The sequence below is a fragment of the Mastigoproctus giganteus genome, chromosome 3 (assembly GCF_048544385.1).
Source record: "Mastigoproctus giganteus isolate SK-2022 chromosome 3, ASM4854438v1, whole genome shotgun sequence".
In the NCBI taxonomy this organism is placed as follows: domain Eukaryota; kingdom Metazoa; phylum Arthropoda; class Arachnida; order Uropygi; family Thelyphonidae; genus Mastigoproctus; species Mastigoproctus giganteus.
This window is the reverse complement of record NC_143577.1, coordinates 186,953,961-186,971,332: the sequence shown is the minus strand read 5'-3', so window position 1 is coordinate 186,971,332 and position 17,372 is coordinate 186,953,961. Positions and strand designations below refer to the sequence as shown.

Below are 17,372 nucleotides of genomic sequence, written 5' to 3'. Positions count from 1 at the left end.
ACAAATGTCACGTAACAATATTGAGCTATGGATGATGCGGAATGGGTACTGACTATCACATCAGAAATCCAGTGTCATTCATTTTTGTAACAAACGAAAGATGCATCCCAACCCAGAGCTACACTTCACGAATCATCCTATATCAGTTATGAAAAGTATTTGCCTCCTCAGTCTGATTTTTGATAGTAAGCTTAATTTCTTAGAACTTGTCAGAAAAAAAATGAATATGCTCCGAGTTCTTTGACAACATGGGGTGCAGATCGCTATACCCTGCTTCAATTGTATTGAACTCTAATTAGGTCTCGTCTTGATTATGGTGCCCCAATATATGACTCTGCCAGGGAGAACGTGGTAACATGCCTTGCCCCTATTCAACATTCTGCCCTCAGGATTGCTACAGGCACATATAGAACATTGCCAGTACAAAGCCTTTATACTGGAGCCCACGAAGTTCCACTCTGTCTCAGAAGAAATATGTTACTTCTGAATTATGCAACTAAAATTTGAAGCATGCTTACCCATCCCATTTTGGCCCATACTTAGTGATCCACAGTTTAAAACATTCTATAGAAATAAACCCAGTGCAGTTCAGCCTACTGGTATCAGATTACAGGCACTATCAAAAACTTGGAATGTACACCTCAAAAAAGTCCTCCAAGATCCAAACTGTTCAGTTCCCCCATGGTCCTATATTAAACCATCCTGCAACAATTACTTCCTAAAATGGGGGAAACATTCCCTTGCAAATATCAATATACAACTCCATACTGCTCACACAGAGAATTATCCTCTTTATATGAAAATATATACTAATGGATCAAAGTCTGATAGTAGAGTAGGTGCTACAGCAGTTTTCCCTTTTAACACCATCTCTGTATCACTTCCCACTGAATGCATCAGCTATACAGATGAGTTATTCACCGTCAAGCTTGCCCTAGAAAATATTCTCCATCTGGCCATCAAAAAGAGTATAATATATATGGACTCATAGATTACACTTTTAGCCTTACAAAACACCTCTTCACCAACGAATCCTTAAATAAAAACCATAAGAAATATGTCGATACATATTTCAGGAACACCATCTAGCAGTCATCTTTTGCTGGATCCCAAGCCACACTGGGATATCTGGAAATGAATGTGCAGACTATGCCACCAAACATCCATCTAATTCAAATTCATCATGTTCTCTTGTTCCATATGTTGACTACAAATCTAATATATGAAGATTATGTAAGCAACAATGGACACTTATATGGCAAACTAAAACAGACAATAAGCTCTTTCAAATAAAACCAGATTCACAGTTATGGGCCTCTAGCTTCTGGGAAAACAGAAAGGAAGAAGTAATTCTAGCCAGAGCAAGAATTGGTCACATTACTCACCTATTTCTCCTCACAAGAAGTGATCCTCCGCAGTGTTCACACTGCAATTCTCAACTCACAATGAAGTGCATTCTTGTTGAATGCACCTTGTACTCACATGCCCGGCAACTCTCATTCAGTTTTCTTCCTAATCTTAAAGAATCTTTGAAGCTCTGTCATATCATAGATAACTATGCCAACCCTATAGAATTTTTCTCCTTTCTCAAACAGATAAACTTATATGATTGTTTCTGACTGTTTGCATAACAGTCATCATGAATATCTTCCACATCACTGATAGGTGCAAATGGCCTGAGCAGCCCTTATGCCAAAAATAATAATAACAATAACAACCTTTGAATCAAAACTGATATAACACTGCACTGTCAGAAAAAGACACTGCCCAAAACCAGTGCATTCCCCTGCCAACTTCACCTACACTACTCTGCTAAATGCCATTATATCTGCCTGCATCCATGCTCTTGAGCTGCCAACCCAGTGACTCACGCAAGTGTCTGCACCCAGTCCTTATCTATGTAATCTGTCATTCAGCACCAGTACTCCCCCACGTGCTACTCTACATGCAATTTGCTACAAAAAAACCCATTCTACCATCAGTTTTCAACGGTTGTTTAGTGAATTGGCCACACACTTCCTGCCAGCAAATGCATATAAGCTGTTAACTGTGAACAAAAAAGGGGGGGGGGGAAGAAGCCAGTGAAACACTGCCAGTATACAGCCATGCAGCATGAACATACACATTCTAAATCTAAAGGCAACCTCAAAAACAAAACAGAAGTGTGATCTGATGGATTTAGCAGTGAATTAAAGAAAAGAATCAAAGTGGCTCTTATTCTGCTTGCATCAGAGAATCAGTACTGTTCAATCTCCCATCAGATGTCCTTGGCTTGTGACAGACTAGGAACCCCAATTTGACTCTAACCCAATAGCAGTAGTGATACTGATCGTTACAAACATGGGACCTGACAGGCCCACCAATTCACCCATTAGGTGAATCTGTTATCAATTAAGAACTTGAGCCACTACTAAGACCAGTTTTGAAACTTACTGGTTCCATCATCAAAGAGCAGGTTGCCATCTTATGTTGAGTGGTTAATGGATGTATTTCAGCAATCAAATGGCAGAGTGGAGGAAAATTTCTCATTTTTATGGAGAAAATCAGAAAACTTCCAATTTCAATTTTTTTTTAGAGAGCCCACAGTTTCTCCTGATGGTCAATTCCAGAAGTTAATGCAGAGAAGAGTTATTTTACTATTGTGTAAATGAATATAGAATAAAAGTAAAGAATCTTTTATTTACTTATTTTTCTCTTTATTTTATGCTTATCGCAATAGCAACATGTAATGTAAAATATTATGCACCACTGTTTTAAATATAGAACTGTGGCATTAACTGGAAACTATTGATTTCTACTAGTGATTAATCACTTTTGAATTACTTTAATTTAACAGTTTAAAGTATTACCAGACTACAGTATTAAGCAATCTGTAAACTATTTATAATAAAAGATATCAATGCAGGCATACTCTCAGCTTAATGCTTTGTATATAGGAACTACAGAACTGAAAAACTCATGTTCTCTTGTCAATAAATTTGGCCATGGAGAGATTGTGCAAAGCTCATGGGGTAGAATTTTTCTCAGACTGGTCTGTGAAAAATTCTACCCCATTAACAGGAAGGACTGCTTCTACAAGGATTGGATACACTTATATAGAAAGGGTGCAAGAATATTTGCTGATGCTATCGAGGCAGTGTCAGGTGGGTCAGAAAACTGCTAGGTTGAAGAAATATACAGACTAATAGATTAACAGTAACCGCTGGCAGAGGTGAAAGTTATTCTTTTACTGTTTCTATTGGAATGAGCAGAAGCCTGGAAAACAAAGTGCGGGGGATTTCAGAGACTGCTGGGAGTCATCACAGAACAAGTAAATATATGGGCTGTGTTAGGGTAACTAAGAATAAGAACAGGTGCATGTATACTTGTGTGTACACCAATTCTAGGAGTATAGTAAATAAATTTGATGAATTTGAGGTGTTGGTCAAAACATCAAAGGCAGATATTATTGGGATATCAAACAGGTGGTGTCACACAGATATAAGGTATGCAGAATTGGAATTTGGGGAGTACAATGTGTACAGAAATGATAGGAAGGGAGGAGGGGTTATGCTGTTAGTTGAGAAACACAAAATCTAAGGAAGTGCAACTGGGGGAGTACAATGTGTACAGAAATGATAGGAAGGGAGGAGGGGTTATGCTGTTAGTTAAGAAACAAAATCTAAGGAAGTGCAACCAGTTGACATGGGTGGACAGGGCAGTGTTGAGTCAGTTTGGTGTGACATAAGCACTGGGAAAGCAAAATTGAGAGTAAGAGTGTGTTTTAGGCCTAATGACTCTGATGAGTATAATGAACAAATGTACAGAGAAATAGTGGCCAGTAAATCAGAATGTCTCATAATGAGGGATTTTAATTTCTCAGATATTGACTGGAATTTGTTGGTTGGTCATCTGCACACTAGCAAGGCTTTTGTGAATTTATTGGATGATTGTTTTCTACAGCAGCATATGCGGGAGCCAACCAGAGGGAGTAATACCCTTGATCTGATTATCAGTAGTGATTCATCATGCATTAAGAATCTGCAGATAAAGGAACCACTAGGTGGCACTGATCACAGTGTGCTGATGTGGGATTTACTCAAAGAGGTAACTACCATCAAAGGTAAAGGGAAGGGTTTTTGCTTTCGTAAAGGTTACTATGGTGGTCTGAGACAGTTTTTAAATACTATACAGTGGGACCAACTGATGACGTTACAACAGTAAATTCTAAATGGAAAGCATTCAAAGAATTAATCTTGGAAGCTACTAGGCTTTTTATACTAACTAAGAGAGATTGTTCAAGGTTTAGGCCTAAATGGATGTCAGATGAACTAATGAGACATGTGGCAGAGAATAAAAATGCATGGGATACATATAAATTTTCAAGTAACACAGAAGTCTATGGTAGATATAAGTTGGTCTGTAATCAAGTCACAAAGGAGGTTGGGCAGACAAAGGCAAGTATTTTGCAAAGGATGCAAAAAGTTCTTTACTTATGTAAACTCTAGAAGGAAGGGGATAAATCAGATTGGTCCACTTGATATCGATGGTTCAACTGTTGATGGTCTGCTCAGGTAGCTAACAAACTGAATGAGTATTTTGCATCTACATTTACATGAGGAGTTATTCAGAGAGGGGTATACCAGAGGTGTATTAAACTCTGGTAGTGAGCTAAATGATTTCATAATAACTGAGAGCAAAATGAAGCAGAAATTGTTGAAGATAAACACAAGCACCTGGGGTGGAGGAGATCTATCCAGTTATATTAAAGGAGGAAACAAAGGAAGTAAGCAAACCCTTAGCCATAATTATGAGAGCTTCCTTGGATTCAGGGAAGGTACCCATGGACTGGAGATGTTCAAATGTGACCCCAATTCACCAAGGAGGGTCAAAGGATGACACAAGTAATTACAGAACTGTTAGTTTAACTTTTGTTCCAGAGAAATTAATGGAGGCAATGGTTAAAGAAGCACTGCAGGATCATCTAGACAAGACTTCAGTTATAGTTCAGACACAGAACATGGGTTTGTTAAGTGTAAGTGTTGTCTGACTAATTTGATTGGATACTATGATGTGGTCACAAAGGAACTGGATGCAAAAAATAATTTTGTTATCATATACTTCGATCTTAGGAGAGCTTTTGATACTGTTGCACATGGAAGAATACTGTACAAATTGGAGCAGCATGGCATTAAGGACAAATTGCTGCTATGGCTAAAGGTATGGTTGAGTGGGAGAGGACAGAGAGTGGTAATCAATGGACACTGCTCTTCATGGAGTAATGTTATTAGTGTGTCCTCCAGGGTTTGGTGTTGAGCCCATTGTTGTTTTGTATATTTATCAATGATATTGATGAAGGTATATCAATCTTAATGTCTAAGTTTGCAGACGATACTAAGGTTGGCAGGGTTGTTAATGACACTAATAATAGTATGCTACTGCAACAGGATCTAGAAAGTTGAGCAGAGAGGCTGACAGGTGGCAACTGAAGTTCAACATTGAGAAATGTAAAGTACTGCATATGGGTAGCAATAACCCCAGAATAATGTATCAACTGTGTGGTACTACACTCAGGGTGGTAGAGAATAAAAAGGACCTGGGGGTAATTGTGCAGTCAGATATGAAGTTTTCTGGGCAGTGCAGTCTACAAGAGTAGCTCATGGTGTCTTGTCAATGATATACAAGAAAGAGTACAGAGAAGTGCAACAAGATTAGTGCATGGAACAAAGGGTTGCTCATATGAAGAAAGGCTTAAGGTCTGGAGACTAGGCACATGCAAGGTTATTTGTTATTTGGTTTTTAGGAGCATTAGCAACTAAGGCCATATTGCTCCGGGATATACGGTGGTCATTCCATGACCTTTCCGCATTCTCCATATTTGGTGGTGACGGGCTCGAACCCCGGTCTAATCAAGAAGCGTGTGCTACGCACTGCTGCTCCTTCCCACCTGGCTACGGAGGCGCCTACACACATGCAAGGTGATCTGATTGAGGTGTATAAGGGCTTGAATGGTTTGAGCAAGCTCAGTGCTGATGGAATTCTTCCTCTTGCCCAGATTAATCACATGAGGGGACATAAATTCAAATTGAGGAAAGACAGTTGTAGAATAGATGTGTGCAAATATGCCTTTAGCCAGAAGGTGGTTGATTGCTGGAACTTCCATCTGTTGTTGTTGTAGAAGTGGACAGCTTAAATAAATTCAAGGCAGAACTAGACGAACATTTGGAGTGAATGGATGGGTGAAATGGGAAAGGTTTTTTTTTTTTTTTTTTTTTTTTGCCTGATGCTGTGTAAGCTTGCTTTCTTGCATCCCATGCCTCCACTAATGATAACTCATTGTGAAGATATTCACAATATGAGATACAATTAAATCAGTGCCATTCTAACTACTTTAGAGTTCACTCTGAACAAAATGTGAATGGACACTGACCATTCATTAGCAATATAATAATACAGGACTGCAGGGGGTGCTATTAATGCTGAAAACAAAATATGACAGATTTGAGGCACATTGCTATGTTGGCTACATGAGCACAGGGACCTCTTTGCTTCTTCAAAAGATTGACACCAAGAAATTCTCCATGATCATGTATCAAAATCTAGCAAGTTTCTGCCTCAAACTGGCTATATTTTTCTGTGTTAATAGTAATTCCTTGATTCCTCTATCATTATATTGTATAGAATTAGTACAGCTCATTTCTAAGCGAAACACACATACATTGTCCTGCCACTTTATTAGGTACATCTACCTAGTAGCGTGTTGAGCCTCCTTTAGCCTTCAAAACAGCCTGAATTCGTCAAAATCCTTCTGACATCCTTTTGATGGAAGACCACAGGAGGCATTGAATAGAGCATGTTGGGAATGGTGGGAGGTGTTTTACCATTCCTGCACAACTTTTTCAAAATGCTGAAAACGTTGGGCAGGAATGGAGTACCATTCAGACATGAATGCATCACGTAGTTCCTTGAGATTCGACAGAGGTTGTAGGCCTGCAGCGAACAGCCCTTTCCAGCTCATCCCAAAGATGTTCAATAGGATTGAGATCCGTGGACTGAGTGGCCCACTGCAGCAAAGAAAAAATCACTGTTGTGTTCCTGGAATCATTCCATAGTGATTCGGGCTTTTTGCATCGGTGCATTATCCTGCTGGAAGTAACCATCTGACGGAGGATAAACTGTCAACATGAACAGATGCACTTGGTCAGCAACGATGTTTAGGTATAATGTGGCATTTAGACGTGAATCTATGGGTAACAGTGGACCCAACGTGTGCCAAGAAAACATTCTCCACACCATAACACTGCCCCCACCACCTTGCACAGTAGCCATCAGACATGACGGGTCCATGGATTCATGATGTTTTCGCCAAATTCTGAGCCTTCCATCAACATGATGCACCAGGAACATCGAATCGTCAGACCAAGCAACTGTCTTCCAATCCTTGATAGTCCAGTGCTGGTGTTGCTGTGCCCAAAGTAGGCGTGCTCTCTTGTTCTTCATTGATAACAAAGGTACGATGTGGCATTCAGACGTGGCCATCGGCTGTTGTAGCCCATTCGCGACAAAGTGCAACTAGTGGTCCATTGCAATATTTTGTTCTGTGCACCAAGGTTGTATTCTGACGTGATGTGCGACATTGTGGCCTGTCTGTTTGCTTGCACAATTCTAGCCATCCTCCTCTGACCTCTCTGATCAACAAGCGATTTTCTTCCACAGGAGTGCCGTTGAGAGGATTTTTTCTGTTCGTTGCACCATTCTTGATACATCCTTGAAACTGTGGTGCGTGAAAAGTTCAGGAGAACTGCTGTTTCAGAGATGCTTTGTCCAGTACGTTTTGCACCTACTACCATGCCACATTCGAAGTCCATTAGATCACTCCTTTTCCCCATTCTTGCTACGGTTTGTATGCTTACTAGAAAGGTTGTTCTGCTGCATTTATATCCACAACTGTTGTCATGCGACTTGCAACGTTGTGAGACAAACCATTTGTGTGCACAGCATGGTTTGTTTGTTTGTTATTTGGTTTTTAGGAGCATTAGCAACTAAGGCCATATTGCTCCGGGATATGCGGTGGTCATTCGCTGAATGACCTTTCCGCATCCTCCGTATTTGGTGGTGACAGGCTCGAACCCCGGTCTAATCAAGAAGTGTGTGCTACACACTGCTGCTCCTTCCCACCTGGCTACGGAGGTGGCACACAGCATGGGTGTACTTAATAAAGTGGCAGCACAGTGTATAATGGTTATGTTGAAATGGAAGTTTTCATCCGTACACTGCTTGGCCGTTTACTTAGACAAATTACATTATTCACTCAGTTCAGCTTTTGCTTGCTAACAGAGTTCATCTACTGGCCAATGAAAAATGAATAAGCTTCAAAAACAGCTGGCCTGGCAGCGTGTCAGATTTTTAAATGAATAACAGATTTGCTTGTGTAGATGATGCTATACAAATTAAAAAGATATTAACAGTTTAGACAGAACTGTGGCTGACCAAGCTTTAGCAGAGTTACAAGTGTTGATGTTTTGAGAAAGTTTCTCATGATTATGTATCTAATGCACCTCAGATCTGTCAGTGTAATTTGTGTTTTTTACTATTAATGTGCTAAATTAAAACCCCCAATATGCACAATCTGTCTGTTTTTTCAGAACTGTATGTGCTACTGAGTTGACCAAATGAAACTCCACTGGGGTTCCATTCTTATTGGGACCCCAAGGGAGTTTCAAATCTGTCTGGGAATCTTTGATTTACAAAGTAATTTACACAAGGGACCAATTACTGTTCCAAGTTATAACTATTACCTATAAATAAATTTCTGTTATTACGACTATTTTTACTTCTCATTTTTATTTTATGCTACACTGAGAAAGATAACTTTCCATAATTTGAAAAAAATAATAATAAATAAATAAAATAATTTTTATACAGTTTGAGAAAGCACCGGAAATTGTTAGGGAAACTTTGTGATGTGTGAATTTTGATGACGTACTGATTTACCTCTTTTGCATAATTTTTTTCAATATATTTATCACCATCTCTTCCGAATCAAATTCTACCCGAAATGTACAGAATTACTGCGATTACAACTGCCTGAAGAGAAAGAAACGCCAAAATTTAGAGTAGGTGAAAGTCGTGTTATTTTAAAGCGCAACGTACTTATTACGTAATTCGAAAATGTCGACAAAAAGTGACCTTGATATACTAGAGTGCACAGCCGCTTTTACTAGGCACTAGCTTGCAACCTCACCTGTTAGTTCTCGAAACGAGTTGCTGGCTAGTGGTTAATTGGATTCTTAACTTTTATTGGTAAGTGGTTCACATCTTTCATTTTACAGACTTGTACTTGCAAATTTATTTTGAGTTCTGTGGGGTGATTTCGATATGAAAGCTGGTATTTAGACTAAGGCGCTAAGCCTTAGCACTTTATATGATGCTAAGCACTTTATATACATAGAAAGCTGGTATTTAAATTCGCAGTCGTATTTAGCAATCAGTTCATATGCATTTCAGGATTTCTTAAATTATTAAGTACTGCATAGTTTTAACATTATGTTTATCAGAATACTAGATGTAGTAATACTTCAGAATTATTTTAATACGCTAGTAATAAAAAAAATATTAAATGCAAATGCAAAAGCGAAAAAAAAAAAAAAGAAACCACCATACAATCACTGCAAATTTCCACGCAAATGAAAAATAACCTGCTGCGTGTAGCGGAGTGAGCATGTGCTGCCCTCTATAAGAAGAATTAAAAATGCCGCAAGAGTTGCATATGGAGTATTGTCATGTGTAGTGACGCTGAGCATTGAAGGAGGTCACAGCTGGAGGCGTTTTCAACATATTTATTTGATGCATGAGCCAGTTTATTTTAGTTATTCGCCACTGCTTAGAAACAGCTTTGAAGTTGGCCTCATTGATAACGTCAGAACGTTTGGTATTCGGTACAACTCTCACAGCTGAAAGAGTTGCGCTGGAATCACTTAAAAAAATAAAATAAATATAGTTTCATGGAGTATTGTATAAAATAACATTCGAGGTTCACCATTTATCCCCAAGAAATAAAAACTTTTTATGCTGTTTGGCTACCATTAGGCTTTTTTTGTTGGGGTTTATTTTTGTTGGCTGCTTCTTAATTTATTGTATGTAATGTCACGATTTTCGTGGGTGTCATGAACGATTGCGAAATCCGGCTGCAAGATCCGCTCGGGTTGAAGTCAAAGCAGTACAGCAAAGTGGGTTTTAGCAAACTTGTTTTGTCGCCAAAAAATGGGTGTTTACGTCTTTCTTATGAGCTCCTCAGTTCTTCTGTTAGAAAGCGATTTTAAAATTCGAATAATGCATGTAAGGAGAAGTTTGTAAATATAGATGTGGTTTAATTAAAATGGGTTTTATTCAAATAAAATATTCGATAGAGTGAAAATGGATTATAACTAGCAATGTGGACAAGGTTGAAAGGCATCGTTACTGGTATGCTTTCTAAATAGTTTGATTTTAATAAATTGTTAACCGAATGTTGATGTTGAAGCTTTTTGTGCAGAATTTAATATTAAATAATAATTTCTCATGGATTTGTTCCGATTAGTTCAATCATAGTTATGTTACTCAGATTAACTGCTTGTAAAGATTAAATGGCTATTTTGTACAGTGGGTGAAAATTATTAAAAGAATTGTATTTTTCATATCGTATAAGTTTCTTTCTGGTAGTAGAAACAAAGATGACAATTTTTAAAAAATTTGTTTGTTATAAATTCCACTTTCGTTTTTCGTATTAGACCTTTTCTTATACAGGTTTCACATGCTAACATGCAATTATTATTATTATTATTATTAGCAGCCATATGGTGCAAGGAAGCCTGGTGCTTATGCTGCACCAGCCAAAAGTACCTGAGAGAGAGAAGTAGGAGGGAATCACCAAAAAAAAAGAGAAGAATGATGATATTCAGCTCAGGACCCTGGGTGTGCCAAGCCTATACTCACAAGATGTGAGCCCCTGGTTTTGGCTACTTGGTGAAAGACAGTTAAATTCACAACATGGATTGCATTTTAGGCTCTCCATCTGAAATTCCATTAGATAATGGAGCAGACATAACAGGTTTTTTAGATATAAGATATGGTTGCCACTGACATAAAGAAAGGAATATGGGTAGAGGGAAGTTGCCAAATCTTAAGAAATACTGCAAGTGTAAAAAAACTCAAAACAGTCTGTTTCTATTTACCAGCTCAGAGTTCATAAACAGCAGTGATAAATTTGAAGAGATAAAAATTGCAATCTGCTTGAGCATATTTGCTGAAATAATGAAGGATGACTAGAAGGAATTTCAGAAGTGGGAAACTGCACAGAAGTGCCATTTGTAAATGTTATCATAAACTACAATAATAAATTTAGAAAAAGGAAATTATGAAATCTACCTAAACATATACTGGTGGAGGTTATGCGTTTATTTAATATAAAGGGAAAATGGACATAACAGTGAAGAAATAAAGTTAACACCACAGGGCAAAAAGCCTCATCAGATTTGTCTTTTCTGCCCCATTCCTCTCAAATAAAGGCTTTCAAGATCAGTCCCCTCCCTACACACACATATATATATGCCCAAGCCATCTGACTTGCCTATTCTGTCTCTTCATTCCCCTGAAAGGCAAAGCAGTTGTGAAGGAAGAACCTAGTGTTTTAAACTAGATTAGGTTGTTACGTGAATCATAAGGATAAATGCTTACTAAAATAAAGCATAAAACATAATTGCTACTTTGAACTTCACAGCTTCTAAATGCTTGCTGAGGCATATTGTTTGGCATTACAAGAGTGCAAAATGGAATGACCTGCGGGATTTTTTTTCCTTGGTTGGATTACTGTTTCAAAACTTCTGATGTCAACATTTGCTCAAATCGTTTCAGTGAAATTATTCTTGTAGGAATGGAATCCTTTATCCCAAACTCAATGTTAAAATCTCATCCTTTATCTAAACCTTGGTTTTCCAATAAATGCACTAAGACTGTTCAGGAGAAGAACGTTGCATATCGTAATTGGTTTGTTTCCAATTATTCATTTTCTGCCCGCAACAATTGTAAAGCAGTTATTAATCAGTCCAAACTAGATTTTGAACAGGCTAAGAGTAGAAAACTTGCTTCTTGCCCTAATGGTAGCCAAGCATTCTGGTCTCTTGCTAAAGCTATTGGTCGCAAATTTTGCCCATATCTGCTCCCACCTCTGTCAAAACCAAATGGCTTTGTTGTCACTTCTGCCAGGGATACAGCTGACCTGCTAGCATCCCATTTTTCTTCCAACTCATGTAATAATGATCTTGGTAAAACACCTCCCACCATTCCCAACATGCTCCATTCAATGCCTTATGTAATCTTCCGTCAGAAGGATTTTGACGAATCTTGATGCTAAGAAAGCTCCAGGTCCTGATGGTATTTCTCCACTTGTTCTCAAAACCTGTGCTCCTGAACTTACTCCTATTCTTTGCCGCCTTTTTTCACTTTCTTATTCCAAAGGTGTTTTTCTTTCTGCTTGGAAATTTGCCAATATCCAGCCAGTTCCTAAAAAGGGGGACAAATCCCTCCCATCCAGTTATCATCCCATTGCAATTACTTCTACTCTTTCTAAAGTAATGGAGAAATCAACTAACTGCCAACTCTTAAACTACCTAGAAACCGTCCGTCTGATCAACGATCGCCAGTATCGATTCTGTCAGTGTTGATCCACTAGTGATATTCTGGCTTATGTTACCCATTTATGGACAAATTCAGTGGAAAAGTTTGTTGAAACAAAAGCAGTTGCTCTTGACATCTGAAAGGCTTTCGATCGTGTTTTTTGCATAAAAGTTTTATAAACAAGCTTCTATCTTATGGTTTGCCAACTGTTTTTTGTAATTGGTTATCTAGTTTTCTCTCCGATTGCTCACTGAGAGTAATGGTAGATGGCTCTCTGTCTTCTAACTTCCCCACTAATGCTGGTGTCCCCCAAGGTTCAGTTCTATCCCCCCACTCTTTTCCTTTTGTATATTAATGACCTTCTTCCATTAACTGGAAATCCTATCCATAGTTTTGCCGATGATAGCACATTGCATTCCATTTTGAGAAACCTTACCCTGCTCAATCAGCTTCAACTTCTCGAATATTCACTACCAATTCCTTAAATGCCGATCTCCAGGTAATTTTCCAATGGGGCAAAGACAACTTAGTTGATTTCAACCCTTCTAAAACTCAGTCCTGTCTTATATCTCACAAAAAGGATTCTTCTGCTCCTGTGCTTATCTTTGGTGACACTCCTATTTCTAGGCAAGTTGATATCTCTTTTGGGAATTACCCTGGCTTCTAATCTCTCTTGGCATAAGCAGATTACAAATATTGCTTCCTCTGCATCTAAAAAACATGGTTTTCCAATTTCGCTCTTGGCATTACTTTTCTTCCAAACAGCTGTACAAATCGCAAATCCACACTACCATGGAATGTTGTTCCCACATCTGGGTCGGTGCCCCCAAAACCTCTCTTAGGCTTCTAAATTTCATTCAGAAGAGGGCAGTTAGGTTAATTAATGACTCACCTCTAACAGAGTCTCTCTACTCGCTGTCTCATAGATGTACTGTTTCTGCTGTATGCTTTTTCTACAGATACTTCCATGGGCACTGTTCTTCCGAATTGACTTCTATAATTACCGCTCTCTCTTTCAAAACAGTCTGAACACGTGCCCATTAGCCAACATCCATTTACTGTCCAACTTCAAATTCACAGAACCAACTTTACATCTTCTTCGTTTATTCATTCAACTGCCATTTTCTGGAACTACCTTCCTTCATATGTCTTTCCTGAAAATTACAGTCTACAGAAATTAGTCTAATGTCAACAAATATCTTCTCTCATCTCAACCTCTAACCCAAGCATGGTACCAAGTACTATAGGTTCTAATACCACTCGTGTTTGGGGTTTTCATTAAAAAAAACTGTATTTTGTAAGGAAGACAAAAAGGAAATGAAAAGAGCCTCCATGCTTGTAAATTATTCCAGATTTTGTAGCCTCAACGGTGTACGTGCCAACCTTGTACAAACAATAAATGATAAAAGAGATTACATATGAACCATAGTGGAGAGATTGTATAGACAGCTGAAGGCCATTCATGAGCTACTCTCTTTTCTCTCATTCTGTTTACCTTTCACCCGCTTGATTTGATTTTTTTTTTTTTTAGGAGCATTAGCAACTAAGGCCATATTGCTCCGGGATATGCGGTGGTTATTCCCTGACCTTTCCGCATCCTCCGTATTTGGTGGTGACGGGCCCGAACCCCGGTCTAATCAAGAAGCGTGTGCTACGCACTGCTGCTCCTTCCCACCTGGCTACGGAGGTGCCTCCTTTCACCCGCATAATTCATGGTACTCGAAATGCCCATAAATGCAATTATGTATACAGTGCATTTCTTAGACCAAGGATTTGTTAATGAGAAGGAGCAAAATTAAAGCATGAATAAGCCACAGAATAGCTAGGGAATGACCTCGACCTGCCTATAGAAGTCCTCTCTACTATAGTACTAATGACTATCAAGGTACACCTAACCAACCTCAAACAAATTTTGCATATCAATCACCTTTTTAAAAGCAGTATTTAAAATAATTATGGTGGTTAAATTGAAAACTACCAAGAATTCTGCATTTTATATATAATACAGAAAAGTATAACTTATAGTTTTGCAGACCTACAAGGTTGCTTTCAGTATGCCACAGATTCTATTCAATCACTTATAGTGTGTGTTCTTTGTTGAATTATGTTTTTCTTTTTGTTGATCAGGTGTATTATATAAACCTAATCTAAAATGTGATTTCTACATTACTAACCCTTATTTTTTTACAAAAAAAAAATCAATCTGACTGGAGTGTTTGAAGCGGGGGCTACTTGTCCATAAAGGCAAACTATGCAGTTACCTAGAGCTCCAAGGAGATGCATTGCATGACATGGATACTCACTGCTAGCCAGCATGAGATAGCAAAACCAAACTATATGAAACCTAATGCCTGTAACTGAGGCACCAGCAATTTCTTGAAGTGATGTGCCCTGTCTTGTCAGTGTTTGTATATTAAACTGCAGGAATTATATGTATGGAATTTTTTGGCTAAATACTTCAAGATTTGGAACTTTATTAATAATGTAGGCTTCACATAGCTGAATAGTCAGGAGTGAGAATTTTGTGATAGCACCTACTCTTTAAGTGGAACATGATTCCCTCTGAAGGTACACCTTTATGCAGGGACTGTCACTTCCTTAAAAGGTCATTTTACTCATTAACACAGTCAGCAATATGACTGTGATCAGTGGCGGATCCAGAAAAAAATGACAGGAGGGACACCATTTTGTGCCTTAATTGTGCACAAACAAGGTACAAAGTAATGCACAGAACAAAACAAATATGATACTTAAACATAATGTGACTGGCAGACTTAGGCACACAGCTAAAGTCTGAATTACTTTGAAATAAACACTACATATGACCAAACTGCGTGACCCCTCGAACTAGGATGGTGATCACACCAGCAAGTGTTGTCAACTGTAGTCAGTTGAAAATAGCTGAGCCACAATGCAAAAATAGATAAAATCCTATGTTAATAAAAAAAATATTTTTTTTTTTTTTGCAGCGAAAGGTAATGTAAACGATTGGTGTATATTCTCTGAAAAACGACAGTGGGGCATGTGCCCCTACCCTGAATCTGCCACTGACTGATTGTACTGTAACTAACTTTGTGTTAATGAATAATAATTGCCCTTCCAAGGAAATGACAGTCCCTTGCTTAAAGGTGCACAGTTAGGGGGAATTGAATTGTAGTTTCTTTCTTTCACTTCATCTTAATATATTCAACTAAGAAGAATTAGAGGTTAGTTTTGTCTAAAAAGATGTATTGGCTGTTTGAGATATATTGCAGGAATTCTGGTTGTACAATAAACTGTGTATACCAAAGAGCTGACCTTGAAAAAAATATAATGCCATTTTATTTTTTATCATTTTTTTTCCTTTGGGACAGCAGTAAAAATATTATAAAACTATTGTATTGTTATCAAAAAAAAACATCAGTGTGTGAAATATGTGGGGATATAAAATTGCTGCACTCCATGTCCTTGAGGGTTTTTTTAGGGTACCTTCACAAGTGCATCAGCTTCATTTAGCTTCAGCATATCAATCTGCCTTCATGTAAGAACATGAAGGCAGAATAATGAGTTTCATTTTGTAATGTACACTAGGTATGGGAGAGAAGGGGAGGGGAGGAGTTATGCTTCTGACCAAAAGCTGCCTGAATATGGTGAGATCATGCCCTGATTAAGAACCCTATCAGGATAGAAAGAGTTCAATCTTTGCAGTATGAGACAGAGCATATAATAATGATGAGTGTGATAAGGGTCTTGGACTATCTCTGTATGCAGTGTGATTGGGCTAGGTTGGGTGCCTTGTTGTGGGAACTTCATTGATTGGAAATTGTGGACTGGCAAAACTAGCTTTACCTGTCAAGTAATGATTTTGAATCAACTTGATCTGGTCATCACAAATGATCTTGTTCCATTATCACAAATATGATGGTACAGAAACTGTTAGCAGTGGGTGGCCATACTGACCTAAAGTGGATTGTAATAAATGAGATTTTAGTGTCCAGGGAGGGAAAAGAGTTAATTTCAGAAAGGGAATTACTGTACTGAGAAGTTACTGAACTCAATGATTTAGGATGAAATATGAAAACAGTAAAGTAATGTTAAGTCAAGTGTCTGCAATCAAGTTAATAAGAGGATTAAGCATGCTATGGTAGATTGTGAGAAGTCTCTTTGACTGAGATCAGAATGAAAAGTGGCAAAGACTTCTTTGTTTACTAGAAAGAAAAAGATGAATCACATAATGCAGGGTTGTGGCTGAAAAACTGAATAAATATACACCTACACGAAAAAGTTTTTGGGAATGGGGATACCAGAAGTATCCCATGTAACTAGGATTAAGTTTTAAGTGTTTGACTGAGAAGAATATGGAAGAGAAATTGCTGAATTTTAAAGAAAATAAAGCACCTGGCTTATGGAATTATCAGATCACCTCTTGGCAATAGAAGTATTGGAATGACTTGTATAGCTCTGAGATGAAATCTTAATCTTGCATGGCTAGTGAAGGGAAAGACTGTTGAATGTTCATTTTTACAATTATGATTATAAAATTCTGAATTAGTTAGAAATAGCAGTTTATATCTATTTGCCAAGTGAGAACAGGGTAGTTCCAGATAAATTCAGTTTTATTGTTATTACTTGACTAAATGACCATATATACCTTTTTAAATATAAAATTGATTATTATATATTCTTAATTCAACAGTAAACTGAAGAAAATTCCACAGTAAGAACCGAAGTTAAATTTGTTTCCTCATTCCTCTCTTTAG

General features: G+C 38.0%; 1 protein-coding gene across 1 annotated transcript in view; it reads left to right on the top strand.

Moving 5' to 3' along the window:
* Window positions 1-17,372, top strand: part of LOC150088471 (uncharacterized) — a 410,148-nt gene that overhangs the window by 275,189 nt on the left and 117,587 nt on the right. The gene's annotated exons all lie outside the window — the stretch shown is intronic.